Source organism: Scylla paramamosain, chromosome 21 (genome assembly GCF_035594125.1).
Source record: "Scylla paramamosain isolate STU-SP2022 chromosome 21, ASM3559412v1, whole genome shotgun sequence".
Taxonomy (NCBI): domain Eukaryota; kingdom Metazoa; phylum Arthropoda; class Malacostraca; order Decapoda; family Portunidae; genus Scylla; species Scylla paramamosain.
Genome location: NC_087171.1, coordinates 510,980 through 532,829, shown reverse-complemented (window position 1 = coordinate 532,829; position 21,850 = coordinate 510,980). Strand labels below are relative to the sequence as shown.

The 21,850-nt window shown below is 40.7% G+C and overlaps 1 long non-coding RNA gene and 1 pseudogene across 1 annotated transcript; both read right to left on the bottom strand.

The window, feature by feature from the left end:
* Positions 1–839: 839 nt before the first annotated feature.
* LOC135110836 (Y+L amino acid transporter 2-like) overlaps positions 840–21,850 on the bottom strand; it is an 86,967-nt pseudogene continuing 65,956 nt past the window's right edge.
* On the bottom strand, positions 9,387–10,315 carry LOC135110837 (uncharacterized). The gene is made up of 2 exons (XR_010273450.1): positions 9,752–10,315; positions 9,387–9,472 (listed from the first exon to the last, which is right to left on the bottom strand). It is a non-coding gene; the product is annotated as an uncharacterized LOC135110837 (long non-coding RNA).

Here is a 21,850-nt window from a genome sequence, read left to right as displayed (position 1 = left end):
GGCGAGAAAGACAAGCATTGATGTCACTCCTCACGACCAAGTACACTGCGCAGTGCGCACATGAGACAGCTATCGTGGTGTCCGTCCGGAATCCGGCTTCGTTCCAACTTTGGATTCGGATTATTCATGTTTGGACTGCATTGGTTTTAATATATATACACCATGATGGGTATTTTATCACCTGAGGTAAAGCAACATTATAATGAACATGTCCACAACCTCCTAGCTTCGCTCATTTCACCAGTTCACTACGGTTTTCAATCCTCGCCTGCTGTTCTTGAATATTACCAACCACCGCTTGTTTTATGTTTGGCCATCCTTTGACATCGCTAGACAAATATTTTAACTCATACGACAGAAACAGCAGAAATAATGATTCACGATACCCGCCATGTTCACGAGGAACCACCTCAACCAAGGAATGTAGACGATAGGTAGAATTCTTGACCTCCACCAAACCATGGATCCCTGGTGGGTCACACTGCACCATGCTACACAGAATGCCTTGGATCACAACTTTAGATGGATCCCCCATGAATAGAGGCATCTTAGTAGGGGGTCTGCACTCCAGCAAGGGAGGGAGACAAATCCCACAGCTCCTCTCCTCTCGGCCCGGGAGTCGAATCCTCATCCTCTCAGCTGTGAGCCAATGGAACGTGCTGCGTGACAGGTCTCAACTTACTCATCTCAAGGAAGCTCAAGTCTGTAGCTTCCTTGTATTTAAACCATAATCATGATCTCTAAACTCTACAGAGAGAATAGCTGGGACGGCTGGTCCAGAAAGATTCGCATGACACACACACACACACACACACTTGATGACAATCAAACAAGCTAGCTGTAAAAAAGGCACATTTATTTCATGCTTAAAAACATGGTAACAATGAAGTGACATGTTGATGCCTGGCGGACACATTGCCTCATTTGCTCCTAGAAGAATATGCTTTACACATCATCATTACTCACTGTTGGGCCAAAACTACTCTCTCTCTCTCTCTCTCTCTCTCTCTCACCAATAAGCAAAATATATCTGATTTGCCACCGGACATGAATACAACTACATATCTATAATTACACACACACACACATTAATTTAAGCCCAGCACGGTCTTGATGATAATGAAAAGGATAATAAAATAAAAAGATTAATAATGAGTGATCATAATGTATGCATGAATTTTCTTGTCTTTCAGCACCATAAATGCCCAGAAAAAAATAAGATAAATTATGAAATACACACACACAGCCCTCATTTGTCCCATGCAGAGATGAAAAGATGTACATTTATTTCCTTTTCTTCATCGTGTCACTCATGAGCAGGAGGTAAATTCCCTACAAGGCAGAGGTGCAGGCAGTGGCTGACCACCAGAGGGGAAGACAGGAGCATTGTGAAGGAGGCAAGCCTAGCTGATAACAAAGGCTTGTGCCAAAGCTAATCAATTTATAATTGTCGTGAGGCTTCTTGGCTGCTCCAGTGACTATGAGTGTCACACCAGCTGTCACCTCACCCCAGGACTGCCTCAACACAGCACAGCCTGGAGTTAGGCCATGTTCATTTATCCTGTTGGTCTAGTCTGGTCAGAGGTCATGTAATTTGCCACACTCACTCCCAGTGTTTAGCATTTCCCTCAATCTGAAGTCCTGTCACCTCCTTAGCATCTGTCACCTGTTATATTTGTGAGGAGAGTCTGTGGATTATTGGACTTGATACTAAGGGAAAATGTTGAAGACAATGGGAAAAAGTGTGGGACAATAAAACATTTTTGACTGTGATAACACCACCATCCACAGGTCTCACAGACACCTGCTGAGCAAGGCATAAGGGGAATAGCACTAGGATTCCCATCAAAACATTCAAGGTACACAACTCTTTACCCATTGAGCTATGAGTACAATGATAGCTGTAGCCCAAGAGGAGTTTGGTCAACCTTCAGTGTTCAGTCACTAAACTTCCCTAACAGGACTGCCTCATTGTCTCAGCAACTGTGGTACTCCCAACATCTGGATCTGCCAACAAATAAGCTCATGTGGTGCCAGTTAACATCCATCCAGCACATACTCATCCAGAATGGCCCACACAGCTGCCAGACAGTCACACGCTTGAGGCTTCCCATCACCACTGTGAGGTCCAGACAGGCAGTAAGCAAAGACCAGGACTAACAACCCTCTTGGTGAAAACCTAAAAATCAAAATACCAAAAACAGTTATGTAATACTCTCACTTACTTTCTGTTATCTCTATGTACAATTGGAATACTATTTAATTTATCTGAAAATTGCACCTTCAAGTATTTCTTGGGTTCAGAACCAATTTCAAATTATCAGCTAAAGTGGTGCAAAATCAGCCTATGACCAAAATACAATAACTAATAAATAATGTATAAAACCTTCAATATTCCCCTTCTGAAAAGTATCACAGATTACAAAGAGCATATCCAGGCTGACAAATCTGCTGCTGTGTTGCTTTTGCCACATGTGTGTGTGCATGTTGTCATCACTGACAACAGTTCACACCATCCAGCTGCCCTCCCAAGGTCCATCAGTACACACACACACACACACACACACACAAGCCACTTGAGCAAAAATACAAACAGATCACCAAGGATCCAGCAGCAGCAGCAGTAACAGCAGTTCAGAGGGGATTAAAGTAGGGAACATTTCAGATATCCATTGTCTACCAGCAGTGTGATTTGCCATGATGCACAGAACCATAACCAAGTGGATAAAATATGTGAAGGCTGTATGATATGATGACACACACACACACACACACACACACACACACACACACACACACACACAAAAGTGCATTTCTTGGCAGCTGTGGTAGGGCAGCAGCAGCAGCAGCAGCAGCAGTAGCAGCAGCAGTGATGGTAGTAATGGTAGAGGAGGTGCAGTCAGTCACTCCTCACTCAGTTTTCACAGATACGAAGAGCAACTGTGTCCAAACAGTGAGTTGGTCTGTTGGAAGGACACAGGACAATGTCAGTTTTGGATGTGTGGACACCAGGTCAGGTGATGCTGTGTGAGGGAATGGATAGTTTAATTCTCTGTACTTTTTGTGAGAATGTCTGCTTAGTATAGAGATAGATGCACATAAATTTATACAGCTTGAGGCTAAGATGTAAAAAAGTACTGAGAATGTTATTACATTATTATATGAATGAAAGTATGGATGTATATTCCTTGCTCCAGCTGTTGGTGAGTGAATAGATGGCACTGAAATAGTTTAATGTAAGAAGGTGGTAAACCATACTGTTCATCATTTATTTTCTTGCCAAGGAAAATATGGCAAACAGTGAATATTACTCACATTATCAAGAAATATTCAAGAAAGATGGAAAAGAAAGCCCTAGTCTTTCAGTGCCCCTCCACAAGTAAGGGCTCATTCATAACACTCAGTATTGTCTTGCTACTATTTTGTGGCACACTGGCCTAACATCCCATCAACAAAAGGACAACCATAAACAGACCACTCACCAAGTGCTGTTCTGACAATTTTTGGCTTGTTCTGCCAGTACACAAAGAGGAAGTAGGCAGGCACCCCAGAGCCAGTGATGAGCAGGCCCTTGCCCACCTCATATGGCCGCACATACAGCAGCAGAAACACCAGGAAGCCACACACCAGCAGGAAGGCGATGGGAACGATGATGTTCACCTGCACAGAGAGGGAGGCGTTGTAGTCTTGTGGCATCTGTGTCCTGTTCTAATTATCAGCATGCCATTTGTCTATATATTTAGTATAATTTCTGTGACAACTATGTCCTCTTTCAGCTACACACACACAGCCTTCTCAGAGTGAAGTGGTTTGTCTGTTGTTCAACAGATCATCATGATAATTATACATTTCAACTATAAATAAGCTCTGAGGAGGTAGTATGTATTGATGTGGTGGTTGTGTGGCAGCAGTGGTGCCTAACTCATGTTGGCGATGCATTTACTGATACATTTTCTTTATTTCTCACTAATTCATCTAGGGTGACACAGCTTGCCTAGTTCAGCTTTCAGTGAACAGACTTAATGAAACAGGTTTTCCTGTAAAGGCAGCCATGAGACCAAGTTGTTGGGGATTGACTCCCTGGGCCAGCACTCTCACACAGCAGGCCATGATACCTGAAACTGGTAATCCACCAGTGTGGGGTTTTCACCTTTCCTTTCAGATCAATTGCTGTTGTTCCCAAGTAACATCCTATTCTCTTTCTCCTGCTAGCCCTATTTTTCTCCTGCTTCTCCTCTTTCAGTATTTTTTTCTTATCCTGTTATTCCATCTTCTTCCATTGCTCCATTTTCTAAGGCTGAATCATCATCATAATCCCATTCCCATATTGAGTTGTGAGAAACACACACACACACACAAATAAATAAATAAACAAATAACAATAAATTAATAAAAAAAATATATATAAATAAATAAAAATAAAACCACAGGCAGATCATAATCACAGCCACCACTGCTGTCTGGTGCTCACCTTGATGGGCCGCTCCATGTCAGGGTATTTCCAGCACATGTACAACAGAATGGCGATACTGCACAGGATGAATTAACTCTCTACAAAGCTGGCGTAGTCAATGAGGCGGTAGATGTCCATGGTGGAGAGGTAGACCAGTGACAACAGGCCCTGGAAGAGGAAGGAGAGGAGGTGGAGGTGAGTCTTTGTGAATATTCCAAGCTGTGGTTAAAATGGAATGCTTTGTCAACCTCTCATTCGGTAAGACAAACTGTTAATGACTGAGTGAAGGAGAGCATGAAGGGGCATTACAGGCAGTTGTGCCAGATCTCATCATGTGGGGCTGTGGCACCAGGTACTTTGAACTAGTCCCACATGCTTTTGTTCTGATACAGAAGGTGATTACAAGAAAATAATAGACAAACTGCATTTAGACAAATATTCACTTTTAGACGCACCAAGCTAACTAAACATTCCAACCTAAATCTATTTTCTTCATTTGTGAGGATGTGTTCTGTCTGACTGAATAATATATAAAAACTGTGTGTTTGTGTGTGTGTGTGTGTGTGTGTGTGTGTGTGTGTGTGTGTGTGTGTGTGTGTGTGTGTGTGTGTGTGTAAATCTATTAATAACTCTAGGAAAACTCATCAATCACTTTTCATACAAATACATCAACTTGGAAACTAGAGACTGATGAAGTTAAGAACTAAAAAATGTTTGTGTAGGTAAGCAATAATGTACACATAAGTACATTCACTTCCATACTTCTTTCCATCTGTCAAAATATTAGCTCACACTGCACATCCTGAGGGGACACCATAAGGACCATGATGCATGCTCACACACACACACACACACAGTAGTAGTGGTAGTAGTATTTTACTGACAAAAAAAACATTGAAAATAACACAAAAAATTATGTTGTTTTTGTCCAACTTCAAAAGAACACAACTGCAACATGTAGAGGACTAATTGAACCAAAGCTACTATTCACAAAAATTATGAAAGGTGTCACACATACTGTTTTAAAATACATAAAAGCCACAGCAATGAATCTGTTAATGACAATAATAAAAACCTATAAACACACACACGCACACATAGCATTGCACAATGTCTTACCAGGAAGATGAGAGAAGACATTGGAGTGTTGCATTTGCAGTTGATGAGAGCAAGGTTGTCTGGGAAGTGGCCTTGTCTTGCACCCACAAAGCACAACCTGTCAACATCATTAAGCTGGTGAGTGGGGCATTACTACCAGTCATAACTTGTGCTCTAAATCTGACAGAGAGTAGAGGGAGTGTATGAAAGGAATGGATTGTGGAGCTCATGGAAATCTTGCAATCAAGTATATCTAAATTCTTGAATAAAGTGGATTCTCTGTTAAAATAAATAAGATAACTTTAGAATTGAACTCCATCATCATTAGTGGTTATAAATGAAGCAGGAAATCTCTTAATATAGCAGTGGTATTTTCACCAAACACTACAGCTATTCATATATGACAGAAAACCTGAACGCAGGAGTATAACACCAGATGTGAGACTAGGTATGAGAGAGAGAGAGAGAGAGAGAGAGAGAGAGAGAGAGAGAGAGAGAGAGAGAGAGAGAGAGAGAGAGAGAGAGAGAGAGAGAGAGAGAGAGAGAGAGAGAGAGAGAGAGAGAATTTTCTTATGTTTCTTATAATTGATGGATGACAATGAAAGATAGAAATAGATGTGTCAGTATGTTCCCTGCATGGACTGCCACATGTAGGCCTGATGGCTTCTTTTACAAGTTCTCTTAGTTTTCTTAATTGTGTTTTGAATTAAGAAAGCCTAAATTCCTCAGTCAAAAAGAGCTAGACAATCCTGAAGTGAAGTAGTATGCATTTGTGGTTATGATGAGTCAAGTGTATGAGAGGAAGAGCAGTTAAATTTTCTCCAGACCCTGATGTTGATGCCTTGCCTTGCCTATCTACCCTGAAGGATAAAACAAGCCTGGTATAGAGATAAATAGACCGAGATGTAGTGGGATTTAGCTAGTTTTCCCTATCTAAGAGCAGGTGGTCAGGAAGAGTGATGAATCAGCTGGGAAAATTATATATATATTACATCAACAAACAAAATAGGTGGTGAACAGATGAAAATAGATCTGAAAGGCTAGCAGGAGCAACACCCACCTGGAGGAAGTCATGATGTGCACTGAGAGACCACCAAAGGCTGAGAGGGCCACCAGCAAGGGCATCACCCAGCTGCCGCTGCCCATTAGACAGTCAGCAAAGGTCTGTCATCAAGGCAACAACAACAACTAAGGTTATGTTCTGTAACACTGACCATTAGCTTGGATAGCGTGGGATAAAATTATCAAAAAACAATGGGGAGAAAATTTAGAAAGGTAAGTAATTTTCATATTATATAATGCTTGAAGTCTGCTGCTGCTAGATAAGCCAAACTTAATATTAATGATAATTCCTGATTATTGTCTTTTCCTCTAACATAAATACACTGTGGTATGCTAATAGGAGAACCAAAATATCTAAGCTATTGCATATAATTGTAAAGTTTAAAGAATGGACTCAAAACACTAGAAAAGTCAGAGCAATGTCTGCTATAATTACATTCTCTATAAAAGTAATTACTGAATGATCTGACTAACTTATCTATCACTTGTGCCACAACAGTCACATGGTGCCATCAACAACACAATGCAAATTACTCATGGAAGCTGTCAATGGTGTACTCACAACAGCAATGGCATCAGAGGCCAGCATGTCAAGGGGAGAGCACAGCCAGGCAGGCAACACTGGCCATCACGTAGACCAGCGTCACCAGTGGCAGGGAGATGTAGATGGCCCGGGACAGGTTACTGTGGGCAGGGTGTGATGTTAACAGGGTGGCAGGGGGCAGGGTGGTGACTGGTGGTGATATCTGATCATTGAGCTCCTTGTATTTCTCAAAATTAATTATGTACTAACAGGACACAACCTTCACAATGTTGCTCATATTCTAGTGAAGCTGTTCTTAATTATTTCTTGTGAAGATGTAATATATAGAAAACCTATAATGTGAACAAGATATTACTATTTCCTTCACATAAATTTATACAAAAAATAGTTATACAGAATCCAAGGAAGGAACAAAAATACTTTATGAGGAAAACACTGTAACCAATGAAACAATATTTGTCACTCCAACAAAGAAATCAAAATAATACAAAAACAGAAAGATAATTTGCATTCATGATACCTTTAAGTGGCATGTTAATTTGGTACAAAGACATATAGATCATTTGCAAAATATACAAGTCCAAAATGGAAAGAGATGATTCACATATCACGATTTATAGATAACAGATAAAAAGCAAAGGTATATGCTTAAAAAGATAGACCATTCTGTCACAACTCTACAAAGAAGTATGCTCTCCATTACAAAACAGCAAGAAATTAATCTATCATAAATGAGCGAGGTAAACCTGACTAGAGCTTGAACCCAAATCTGACAACCCAAAAGGACAAGTTTTTACTGCTTGGACCATAAGGGAAGCACCTCACAGTCAGTCCTGCTTTGCCTTGTGTTTGTGTCTTGTCACAGTAAAGCTTGAGCCAAGGCCTACAAACCAGCTGGTGTGAGTGGCAGTGTGGTGCCAAGTGAGGGAGAGACGGTACTCACACAAATGGGTTCTTCAGCTCCTCCGTCATGAAGTTGAGGTAGTTCCATCCAGCATAGGAAAATATGCCTGAGTAGAAGGAGACAGCTATCTCGCCTGGCTCAGTGCTGGTGCCCTGGAAGGAGTTGTGGAAGTTTCCAGTGTTGCCTGAAAAGTGGAGGTGAAGATTATTATGATGTAGATTTTTTTTTTTTTTTTTGTGTACTTCAGAAAGACTATTAAGAATTTTTAATGTGTTCTGGAACTTGGATTTTTCACATCTTGACTGTAAAGAATCAACAAAAGCACAATAAAGCAAAGTTCTATGCATAAAAATGGCTTACTAACAAGACTTAAACAAGGGTTAAAATAGAAAGCCATAGGAAACATGAACACATATAACTGAAGGCACTAAAGAATGATTAGATTGGTGTGCTACTACAATTAACAAGATTTCACAACAGGATCAATCAAACTTGCTATGTGAGGTCTCAGACACACATGATTTTGTTCTATCCCTACAAAAAATAAAGTAAACATCAGTCTTTTAAATATACTTAATAGCTATGGGATACAAGACTCCCCAAAATTAATATAATGTAGACTGACACCTGACTGACTGACTGGCTGATGGCATTGCAGTGAAAGGCAACGCTGCTAAAGACACATTCACTCACTCACTCACTGGCTCACTTGTTCACTCACCCATGCAAAGGTGGACGATGCCAGCAATGATGACAATGAGCAATGCACCAATCTTGGTCACCATGAAGAAATCCTGCAGCTTGGTGGTGACTCGTACATTCCAGCAATTCAGTGCTGTCAGGACACAGTGACAGTCAAATATTAAAAAACTACACAACTCTAAACAGAAATAATAAACAATGACTTTCATTATTACAGAGAACCATAATATACATAATATAGTAAATCTGTCAAAAGAAACTCTGTATGATGTAATACTTATAAAAGCATAAGAACTGGTCAAAACCTTTTTAATGTGTTTTTTGATGGACCACAACCTATAATGTGTATATACTGTATACATTTTTCTTGGTGCAGTAAAAAAAATATCTATATATCTAAAGATGAAAAGGTGCTGGAATTATAAGAATGAAAAAAAATAAATAAATAAATAAAACAATGTGTGTGTGTGTGTGTGTGTGTGTGTGTGTGTGTTTACCTAGTTTACCTAGTTGTGGTTTATGGGAGGGGAGTAATCTCATAGTATCCTATCTCTGTATATATCCAGTTTGGTCTTAAAAGCATGGACAGTTGTAGAGCGGGGATTGGTACAGAAACTTCCAGACAGGTGCCGTGAGTTTATTTGCGGGCGCTGTTCACAGGCGCAGTTAGATTCCCCAGACACGGTCACAGCAAGTATACAACAGAGGCCTGCCAACAACCAATTAAGTGAATACGAAATCCTACACGAATTTAGCGGACACATCACAAGTTATAATATAAACATGGTCTGGAAATGTTATACTAATCCAACTCCATAGAAAATCATGTTTCTATCAAATATCACCAACAAGGTACATTCACAATAAGTACTTAACAAGATCACCCAAATACTTTTAACTGTAATCACATACACTTCACATGTTCATCAAAGTTGATATTAAATAAATATATCATAATCACAATACCATCATAATACAAAGTGCTTACCCAAACTCCAGGTGGTGCTTAAATCACAATAAAGGAAAACCACTGCAGGCGTGAGTGTGTGGTATTTTCGGTAGGCGTCCAGTCAGCCGAATGACCGAGACCGTGGCAGTACCCAACGAGGTGCAAACCGCATTACTGGAACCTACTTCGAACTTCTAATGGTGTATCTATGTACTCCTACACAATTATTGCATTGACAACATCTTCACTGAGTTCATTCCATTTGTTCACACTTCTGTGAGGAAAACTATACTTTTTGATGTCTCTTCAATAGTTCAACTTCTTACTTCTTCAATTTCTTACTGTGTCCCCTTGTACTCTGTGTGTCTAAAGTTATAAAACATTCTTTGTTCATATTTTTCATACCATTTATCATTCTATAGATGTTTATTAAATCCCCTCTCTGTCTCCTATTTTCAAGGATAGGAATTTCCAGCATTCTTAATCTCTCTTCAAAGGTCAACTTACTCAACTCCGGAACCATCATAGTGACTACTCTTTGTACTCTTTGTGTGTGTGTGTGTGTGTGTGTGTGTGTGTGTGTGTGTGCTCCAGGACCAAAGCATCACTCACATATGGACAGTGCTGCAATGAGCCGCACAGCATCGTCTGGCAGGTCACAGTTGGGGAAGAACGGTTGAATCACATACTTGGCAAAGGCCAGCGCCATGATGGCATTGGTGGTGGGCCTGGAGAGGGACAGAGGCATCAGTACAGCACACACTACTGAAGAAGACCAAAGCATTAGCAATATGCCAGTGAACTAAGGAATATGTACAGTTTTGGATGCTTGAATGGGAGGTGAACATTAAGGTTATACAGTGTGCATAGTTATCATGGCATTAATAAGTACTAAGATCAAATAAGAGGGACACAGGCACTGTACCAGTATAGCAACACATTACAGAGAGAAGGCCAAAGCTTTGATAATATAACAGTGAACTAAGGAATGTGAAATGTTCTAGATGAGCATTAAGTTACAGTTTTCAGTGTAAAGTTATCACAGCACTAAGTATTAAGATCAAGTAAGATATTAGTAAGATGGCAAAACCCTTATGCACTTATAAAGACATGATGGTCACCACTTGAACACTTGCACAACAAACTTAACTTTACACAAAGATGAGGTTGGCAGCCCAGAGGAAAAGGAAGGCAGGGAGGGAGCCAAAGCCAGCATTAATGTACGCATAGTCTCCGCCTGATTTTGGTATGGATGTGCCCAGCTCTGCATAGCATAGCGCGCCCACCAGCGACATGAGGCCACACATCACCCACACCACCAGCGACATGCCCACGCTGCCTGTCTCCCTCAGCACTCCCTTGGGCGAGATGAAGATGCCTGCAGAGAGAGAGAGAGAGAGAGAGAGAGAGAGAGAGAGAGACCTTGATAATTACTGTGTTAACATTTTCACATCTGCTATGCACAGACACACACACACACACACACACACACACACACACACACACACACATTGCTATAGTTAGTATTACTTTTGCTATTTTCTAATAATTAGTATTGGTACTGGTGTTTACAATTTTTTTACATTATAGCATTACATTATATCATCATGCTTTTCCCTTGTACATTTTTGTCTCTCAAGATGTTTATTATAAAATTTTATTACTTTTTTATTATTATTATTATTATTATTATTATTATTATTATTATTATTATTATTATTTTATTATTATTATTATTACTATTATTATTAATATTATTATTATTATTATTATTATTATTATTATTATTATTTGTTACATCATCAAGAGAACTCAAAAGAAAAAAAAGAGAAGAAAATCTGATAATATTTAGCTTTCCAGAATATACACATACATAGACTACTGTACCATACAGATTCGTGTGAAAACAACAACAATAACAACAACAACAATAATAATAATAATAATAATAATAATAATAATAATAATAATAATAATAATAATAATAATAATAAAATAATAATAATAATAATAATAACAAGCCAAAACAAAAATATACACAAAAATAAAAATAAAACAATATTAATAAAAAGGATTGCAAAAATGAGAAAATGGAAAAACAATTTGGTACACACACACACACACACACACACACACACCTGAGCCCACAGTGATGCCAAGGATGATGGCCACGCCCTCCAGCAAGCCGAGTTCCTTCTTGAGCTGTGTCTTTTGCGTTTCATCCTCGCCCTCCTCCCCAGGTGGCCTCTCCTCCTTGGGAGTCATGGGCTCCAGCTCCGCCGTGAGGGCCTCCGTGGTGTCGCTGGTGGGCACGCGCTTGGCCGGCATGCTGGTGGTGTCGGTGGTGTCGGTGGAGATGGTGGTGGTGGTGAGAATGGACCTGGGGAAAAGACGCAGAATAAGTTATGGTCCATATTTTGAAACATTTCAGTCCGCATCCTGACTAGTTTTAAAGGTCTCTAGTTGAAGCTATACGGGTTTCCAAGGGTGTTTCTAGGGCTCTAGATTGACAATATTTCTACACTATCAACAGGAAAAACAGCCTTGAGAATCCGGCTAAACATCTCTGTGGCCTTTGAAAATAGTCGTGGTGAGAAAGCAAAAGCGTTTCTGAATACGAGGCAGCGTCGCAGAGTTAGTTGGTGAGATTGGACCTAGAGAGAAGACGGCACATTGAGAACAAAAGAAAACAAAGGAAGTTGCAAGATGCCATCAGGCCTATACACGTGGCAGTCCTTGTAAGAAAAAAAAAAAAAAACCTACTTATTTCCACCTCTCCATAAATTCATCTAATCTTTTAAAGCTCCCTAATGACTCAATTGGGTCCATTCAGTTCATCTACCATTCTATTTGAGAACCATTTTTCTTACCTCTTTTCTAAATCTATTTCAAGACGGGACTATATTCTGAAACACTTCTGCGCCGCACCTCCACTACTTTCAAAAGACTCTGGTTGTTAATGGTGTTTTTTACGGTTCTATTGACAGATTAATAAGATTTCTACATTACTGACAGGAGTCTTGAGAATCCGGTTAATCATCTCTGTGGCCTTTGAAAAATAGTCGTGGTGAGAAAGCAAAGCGTTTCAGAATACGGACCATTATAAGGATATGTACTAGGCAGCATTGTATGTTTTGCTTATTGCCGTGCGTGTTTGATATAAGAATGCGTCAGGGGAAAGGCAACGCCATCAATAACAAAGTTAGCGTCACGAAGAACTATAATAACAGACTGAATCATGACAAGACGTAAAATGTAAAAATAATAAATGAATGTATGATTGAATGAATGAATGAATGAGTGGATGAATAAATAAGTAAATAATGAACACTAAACGATAAGAAAAGAATGAGGGAAGAATGTTAGCGGGAAAGGTTTACGTCTCTCGTTTTGTATGTATAGGCTGATCTGCGCTCGCTGCCCAGACGGATCGAACCGCGTCCACTCACTCCCGCAGACTTGTGTGGCGGGCGGTGGCGACGGTGGCAGGGGCGGCACACTCATCCAGGCACACTGTACGCTTCTCAGCAGAAACGAAATTACGGGTGATAGATTAGATCCTGCTATAATTATGTGTTATTTGGATGATGACGATGGTCTTACTAACCACATGACGCGTCCAGATTCAGTAACAGTTACTTACTGAAGGCTACATTTATCTCTAGGGCAATAATTACGTGCTGGCGAGATCTTTGGCCCGTGTTCAGAAACGCTCTGCTCTTTCACCACGACTATTTTCAAAGGTTACAAAAAATTCTTTCTCCTGTTAATAATGTGGAAATCTTGTTAATCTGTCACTAAAACCTTAAAAACTTAAAAACCCGTGTAACTTCAACTAGAGTCTTTTGAAAGTAGTAGAGGTGCAGCGCAGAACTGTTTCAATATGTGGTCTTATGCACTAAAATCACAATTATTGACATGACATCGCCACCGTGAGTGAGGTGTTGACTTGTGGTCACTTTGAGGACCGCAGAGCCATTCCTGTGTCCTGTGCTGCAGTCCCCACGCCACTGTTACGCCAGGCGAAACGCAATTGTAAGTAAAATTACGATGAATGAGAGCATGTTACAATAAAATTTGGTATAATTCTGCTGGCTGTTGTTCCATTGTTCAGTGCGGAAGAAAGCCCCGCTGTCCTGTCTGTCACGTGACACCAGCACCACCACGCGAATAGACCGTATTCAGAAACCCTTTTGTGCCGCACCTCAACGACATTCAAAAGGCTCTAGTTGAAGTGACACGGATTTTTAAGAGTGTTTTTAAAGTTTTAGTGAGATACTAACGGGATTTTTACGCTATAAACAGGAAAAAAAAAACACTCTTGAGGACCCAGCTAATCATCTGTGGCCTTTAAAAATATTCGTGGTGAGAAAGCAAAGCGTTTTAGAATACCGGCCAAATTGTACCATGGTTTAGAGTCCGTGCTCAAGGCCGAGCCACCGGAACAAGGCGAGCAAGTGTGGACTAAACTCAGCTGTGTGACATCCGCTCAGCACCCCAGCTGCGTCAGATTTCCCGGCAAAAACAAGGGCAATCGGCCAATCAGAGCGTCGCGTCGTGTTCCAGGCCTCAGATAACAACCGCAACGAAACTCTTAAAAAAAAAAAAAAACGTCTTCCATAATCTATGAAGGCGGAGGGGGAGGGGAGAGTAAGACGTCCCTAGTCCCCCACCCAACCCTCGCCCACCTGCAGGCACCACTTGGTTCATGCAGACAAATGAGGTCAACTGGCGCGGAAGGCGTGGTGAAGCTGAGGCGCGACAGAAGGCGGGAGGCAGGATGGCGGTGATGGTAGCCAGCTGGTGGAAGTAAGTGGCAGGGAAGAAGCAAAATATAAGGAAAGTAAGAGTGACAAGGAGGAAGGAAGTAATCTGGTGAACTTGTAAGCAGCAGCACGACATGGCGGTGGAGTCTTGGTTGTTGCCACAGAACGCCAACAACAATGAAGGATTTTTTTTTCTTTTCTTCCCACGCCGTTTTCCTGTAGCTAAGAATTATTGTCATGTACGGGGCTGTCTTCATCTGCTCTTATCAAGATACACACATACACACGTTAAATGTTAATACGCACTTCTGACTGGAGAGAGAGAGAGAGAGAGAGAGAGAGAGAGAGAGAGAGAGAGAGAGAGAGAGAGAGAGAGAGAGAGAGAGAGAGAGAGAGAGAGAGAGAGAGAGAGAGATTTCAGGTAACCATTTCAACATTACATATACTCCAAGCAGCTAAAAACAATAAAAAAAAGTGTATTCCTTCATATCGCCCATTCATAATTTCTCTTCGTCAGTGTCGGTTTTCCCTGTTCCCTGTTCTCCCTTCCTTGCGTTTCGTTATTCCGTTTTTCACATCTTGTATCCTTATTCTCCTACTCTCTTTCCTCTTTCCTCCCTCCTTTTCCACTTTTTTACTATATTTTCTTCCTCAGTCTCGACTTTGTTTTCCTGTGTTTCCTCTTTCTCTTCCCTTCTTTCGTCTTGACTCAAAGTTTCCTTCTTTTCTTACCCATTTTCCCTTCAATTCAGTTCTCTTTATTTTTCTTCGCACCAGTATTCGTGTCAGTTTTTATTTCCTCTCTTTGCAGATCTCTTATTTCTTCAAGTTTTCTTCCTTCGTATCAAATTAATTTTCCACTCTTTCCTACATATCTCCTTTCTCAGTTGCATCACTCGCCACCTCACCTTCCCTCACACGGCAAGGCAGAGGAGTAGTCGTGCGCACCTCAGTATGTCCTGTGAGCGACTGGAGGGTGGAGGGTGGATGAGATGTTTATTTCAATGAGGCAACAATGGCGACGATGCCAAGCAGCACACACGTGGAGAGAGAGAGAGAGAGAGAGAGAGAGAGAGAGAGAGAGAGAGAGAGAGAGAGAGAGAGAGAGAGAGAGAGAGAGAGAGAGAGAGAGAGAGAGAGAGAGAGAGAGAGAGAGAGAGAGAGACCATAATAGATGTGCGACGTAGGGTGTCATGATAATAAAGAAGAAAAATGCTTAGCCCTGACACACCTTCACCCACAACGTACAAGTATACACAATAGCTTAAAGTCGAGTAACTCCTAATGTGCTCTGCGTTTTCCTTTAATCCTTTAAGGCCCGTCTTCAGAAACACTCTGCTCTCTCATCACGACTATTTTCAAAGGCCACAGCAATGACTAGCCAGGTTCTCAAGAGTGTTTCTCCCGTCAGTAATGTAGAAATCTTGTTTATTTATCACTAGAACCATAAAGACACCCTTAAAAAAATAGTGTAACTTCAAATGAAGCCTTTTGAAAGTAGTGGAGGTGCGGCGCAGAAGTGTTTCAGAATACAGACCTAAATTTTCTGCTCAGATAGGCTCTTAGCAGGTCACGGGCTGGGTGGGGGCTGATGGAGACCTCTTGACACCGTGGAAGAGAGTGCGGTATAAGGACCCCTGACCGTGACTAAACATACTACTCAATCTGACCTCATAACATCCTTCTCAGACACATTCAGTCCATGCAAGTCGGTCCTCCTCGTGTCAGCCACCCCCGCCGTGCGTCACACTGGCCGTGTTCTGCCACGCTTTGTGTTCTCATCACGACAAATTGCAAAGGCCACCAAGATGATTTTCCGGGGTTTTCATGGGCACTTTTTCTCACCGATGATGCAAAGCCCTTGTTGAACTTTCCCTAGAACCATGAAAACACTGACGTACAAGCCTGGTAACTTCCACTGCAGCCTATCATGACGAGTAGAGATATGCTGATCGAGGCGTTTTGAGGCTGTAAGACCGTATTGTGAAACACATCTGCGCCGCACCTCCACTGCTTTCATAAGGCTTGAGTTGAAAAGACGTGCATTCAGTGACGGTATTATTGCGGCTCTAGTGACAGATTAACAAGATTTCTACATAAGCATCTGGATAAACACCTTTGAAAATAGTCGAAGTGAGAGCAGAGCGTTTCAAAATTACAGACCTATGAGCCCATTCACTAACACGCGCGCACACACCCCAGTCTGTAAACACACAAACGCCTCACGTTATCAAAGGCACCGGTATCTCGGGTATCGCCGCATCATCAGGGACGTTACACATTAATAACAGACACCACTGCGTAGAATTCGTGACAGTATGTTGGCACGAGTACCTACGCATTATTATTTCTGTTACTATATATTATGTCTTAATATAGATGATGGGAGTGTGGAGGAGGAGGAGGAAGAGAAACACACGAGGACAAACGGAAGCAGACATGTTTGACTATCTGGCTATCTAACATGCAATAAAATAGGATAACCAAGACGAAGGCTCCTCCCCACCCACTGCTCCCTCCACCCAGGACGGATAGTAAAAAAAAATATATATAAATAAATAAATTAATAAATAAATAAATTTATTAATTAATAAATATATATATATATATATATATATATATATATATATATATATATATATATATATATATATATATATATATATATATATATATATATATATATATATATATATATATATATATATATATATATATATATATATATATCATGTAATAATGAGAAACTAATGAAATTTTATATTGAAAAGACATTGTAAGGACCACTATTCCTACTTTTTTTCAGTCAGCAAGAACTTCAGTAAAGCAACGAAAGGAGGAGGAGGAGGAGGAGGAGGAGGAAAGGAAGAAGGAGGAAGAGAAAGGACGATCAAATATATATGTCGCATATACAGGCTTGTCAAGCGAGAGGTGACTACACAAGCCACGCACACGCACGCACACACGCACGCACGGACACACACACGTCATGTGCCCAAAAGACGTGCACAGAAGCAAGGAAGAAAGGGTCACAGCCCCACGAATCCAGCATTCTGCACTTCTTCAGTTGGGATCATATTGGATGATTTTCATTAAACTCCAAGGCTGCTCTCTGCCAATCGGTGAATTACGTAGTGCCAAATAAAATCCTCGCTTGAAAAGTCTTCAATTTTATACAATTCTGAGCTACAATGGAGTATTTCTGTGATTAACATTAGATTATTTTTATTAAGTTAAATAGCTGTTCTTTTACAATTATGTTACGTATTGTGTGTAGTAAAATCCTGCGCTTAAAATTCTCTACTTTTATGCAACTCTGCGCTACAATGGAATATTTAGCCCTCTCCCTAATTACCAGTCACTCTGAAATACCTTTAGTTGTTCTCTGAACTGGAAAGAAAATGCAAAATATATTCTTTTTCATCGTTAATTTTCTTGTAGATGGTCATAAAGACTTCACGCATTGCTTTTGGTGCTGCTAATTGTTCCGTGTAGCAGTGAAAGGGTTAAACAGGTTCCAAGAGGCCGCTTGAATTCTACAGCATGCAACACACAAACAAGAGTCGTAATTACGGAGGAGTAACCGACAGATGCGAGGCGGCGATAAGTGCGCGGGAGGAAAGGACATCAGAAACTACACGCGTGGATGGACGAAACTAGAGTGGAGGTACAGTCACGCCTCGTCAAGTAATACAGAAGTGGAAATACAGTGGTGGTCAGTTATGTAATACAGAAGTGGAAGTATACAGTCACTGCCAGTCACCAAATACATCACACTTCCTTCCACCGTGCCTAGCGTTCCTGCCTTAACCTTCACCTCATCGCCTCTGCTCCACCACACTCCCGTCCACCTCAATCTCATCTCCTCTGCCACACCACACTCCCTTCCACTGTGTTTAGCGTTCAGGTCTGTCCCTCAACTCAGGTGTGCTAAGAAACAATCACTTGTCTGGTGTTGCTGAGAGACTGTCAGCATCTGATGGAAGAACGTCACACTGAGGGAAACATGCAATATACGAGTACCTAGTGGAGCTAAAATTTACGTACAGAAGTTTACTCCATTTTTGACCAACACTGCGTGTGCCCAAGAACAAATTAAGAGCACACGAAAAGGGAGATAAATGTACGAATGAATGATTAAAAGTAAAATAAAACGGTGAATAAGAATGTGAAAATAAATAAATAAACAAATAAATAGACAGAAAAATATGTATATTAGAATGTTAAAATGCACAGAAAATTTCTTCTATTAAAAGACAATTTTATCTTCCTTTCGCAGAGAGAGAGAGAGAGAGAGAGAGAGAGAGAGAGAGAGAGAGAGAGAGAGAGAGAGAGAGAGAGAGAGAGAGAGAGAGGTTGTAGTTACGTCGCGTCACGTCACGGTAGGGGGAGAGGGGAGGGAAGGGGAGGAAGGGGAGAAGGAAGGACAGTATGCAGTTGTTGATGGGACGGAGGGAAGGGAAGGGGGGAGGGGTAAGTGGATTATGTAAATGTCTAAATAAGTGCCAAGGAATAGTGGTACAGAGCCAAGGCTGCAAGTGCTCTCTCTCTCTCTCTCTTCCATTAACCTTCATTTTTTTCTTTTCTTCTTCGTTCGTAAAGAAAAAAAATGGTGTTATTATCGTGTTTGTTCTTCCTTACTTTTTCTCTTCCTCGTGTTGTTTTCCATTATTCTTGTTATCTTCGTTTCTTCTTCTTCTCTCTTCTTTCTCTTCAACGTCTTTTATTTTTTTCATTAACTCTCTCACTGCTCTCTTGCCTCCTAATTTATCTTTTATTTCCTGCTACATTATCTCTGCCAGTTATCATCTCTTCTTTTTTTATCTCATTAGCCTAGTTCCCCCCCTCTCTCTCTCTCTCTCTCTCTCTCTCTCTCTCTCTCTCTCTCTCTCTATCCATTTATACTACATCCTTCATTCTTCATTATCTCTGTCTCTCTTTCCTCTTCAATACTCCTGATTTCATCCTCTACTCGTATTTTCTTTTTTACGTAATTTTATCACCTCTTTACTTTCTCCCTTTTATTCTTCATGACTTCTTACTCTTTCTCCTCGTTTTTTGTTTTGTTTTGTTTTTGTTTTGTCTCTCTCATCTTCTATAAGTTTCCTCTTTTTCTGCCCTTCTCTTCATAATTACGAACTTTTCTTCCCCCTCTTCCTTTCTCTCACTCATTCCTTCAGCTGCATATCCCTCGTTTATTTTTATTCTCTCTCTCTCTCTCTCTCTCTCTCTCTCTCTCTCTCTCTCTCTCTCTCTCTCTCTCTCTCTCTCTCTCTCTCTCTCTCACCAACCTTGCTTCTTATCTCCTCACAGAGTCCCTTCGAGACCCTCCACTTCTCCTCCTCCCCCTCCGCCTCTTCCTCCTCCTTCTCCTCCCCTTCCTCTTACGACCTTGCCCTCTTTCTGTCACCCTCTCCCTCGCTCCTTCCCTGCTCGTGTGTGTCACCAGAGAGCAGAGAGTGAGAGCAAACTCTTTCACCACCAAACATACAACGATACACTGTTAAGGTCTGTTCCTGAACATACACAAACATTACATACGTCTCGACAGATTAATCTCAGCACCATCATGGCTTCATGTACTATGCACTGAGAGAGAGAGAGAGAGAGAGAGAGAGAGAGAGAGAGAGAGAGAGAGAGAGAGAGAGAGAGAGAGAGAGAGAGAGAGAGAGAGAGAGAGAGAGAGAGATGATGCAGAGCCCACTATCACTCTTTCTTTTTGCGTATTATCAACGTTGCATGATTGAAGTACACTCGTGCAATTTTTTCCTGTGGTCTAGCTTTTCTCGGATTAGGCAGCAGAGGCGCTCGTTGTTGTGAGTAGATGTGGGTCTTCTTTAACTCTGAAACGCTTATGGGTGCAAACTGTCGCTCCGGAAAAAAAACTGGTGGGCGAGTGGTGAGTGGGGACCAACTTGTGCGTGCCCTGCAATTGCACTGAAGCAATTACATTATTATCATTATTAAAAACAATAGTAATACCACCAACAAGAACACTGACAATGCGTATGAAAATAATAATTTTCTTAAAGCATTTTTTTTTCCAAACCAAGTGGTACGTGACGACGACGACGATGACAACAACAACAACAACAACAGCAACAACAACAACAACAACAACTATAATAGAAATTGCACTACGCCTCCCTATGGTCTATAAACAAACTAGAAAAAAAAAAAGTCCTGTCTTGCTACGCCCCTTCGTTACTCATGGAGGAAAAGTGGCGGCACGGCACGGTGGCAGCACGCTGATGGCTGCTGGCCTGACCCGGCAGTGGTCTGTGCGTGGCTGGACGGCGGCCACTCCATGTACGTGTATTACTTGGCATGGCACGAGGTGGTGAGAGGGAAAACTACGTCCAGCACAAGCATTACTGTATCGGTTCTCCTCTTCACATCCTCTCAAGAAGGTAGCAGCGGAGGTGTTTAGGAAGATCAAATACTGCTTTATCCCGTCTCTCTCTCTCTCTCTCTCTCTCTCTCTCTCTCTCTCTCTCTCTCTCTCTCTCTCTCTCTCTCTCTCTCTCTCTCTCTGGTCTTACGTATCATTACTGGGTGTGTACGACTTGGGAAATACATACAGGTAGTACTTCTGTATAGGTTCATTCTTTTTACATCAGAATGGACTCAAAATATGTCTTAAGTGTATTGCTTTCACTCGTTTATATATCAATGTTTAATTCATCATCTTCCACGATAAATATAACTTTTATGCGGTGAATAGTATGTACTTGTATTACCTTTAGATGTAAATAACATTTTTGTATGTTTGAAAGCACTTCTTAACCTTCAGTAACATTTTTCCCTTATTATTATTATTATTATTATTATTAGGATTATTATTATTATTATTTGTCATTATTATTATTATTATTATTATTATTATTATTATTATTATTATTATTATTATCATCATCATTATTTTACGTTGCATAACACTTCCTTATGTTCAAATATATTCACTTGCATTAGAATGATCCTTCACTAAATTAAGCGACACCTTTCCGCGTGGAATGGCAGTAGTCTAGATTCAGTATCACTTTGTCACACTGTATGCATGTCAGTTATTGAGCGTCAGTATCAGTCTGTCAGTTTATCAGGATCAGTTCATCAATTCATCAGCATCAGATTGTCAGTTTATCAGCATCAGATTGTCAGTTTATCAGGATCTGTTTATCACTTTATCAGCATCAGATTGTCAGTTTATCAGCATCAGATTGTCAGTTTATCAGCACCAGATTGTCAGTTTATCAGCATCAGATTGTCAGTTTATCAGCACCAGATTGTCAGTTTATCTGCATCAGATTGTCAGTTTATCAGCACCAGACTGTCAGTTTATCAGCATCTGTTTATCACTTTATCAGCATCAGTT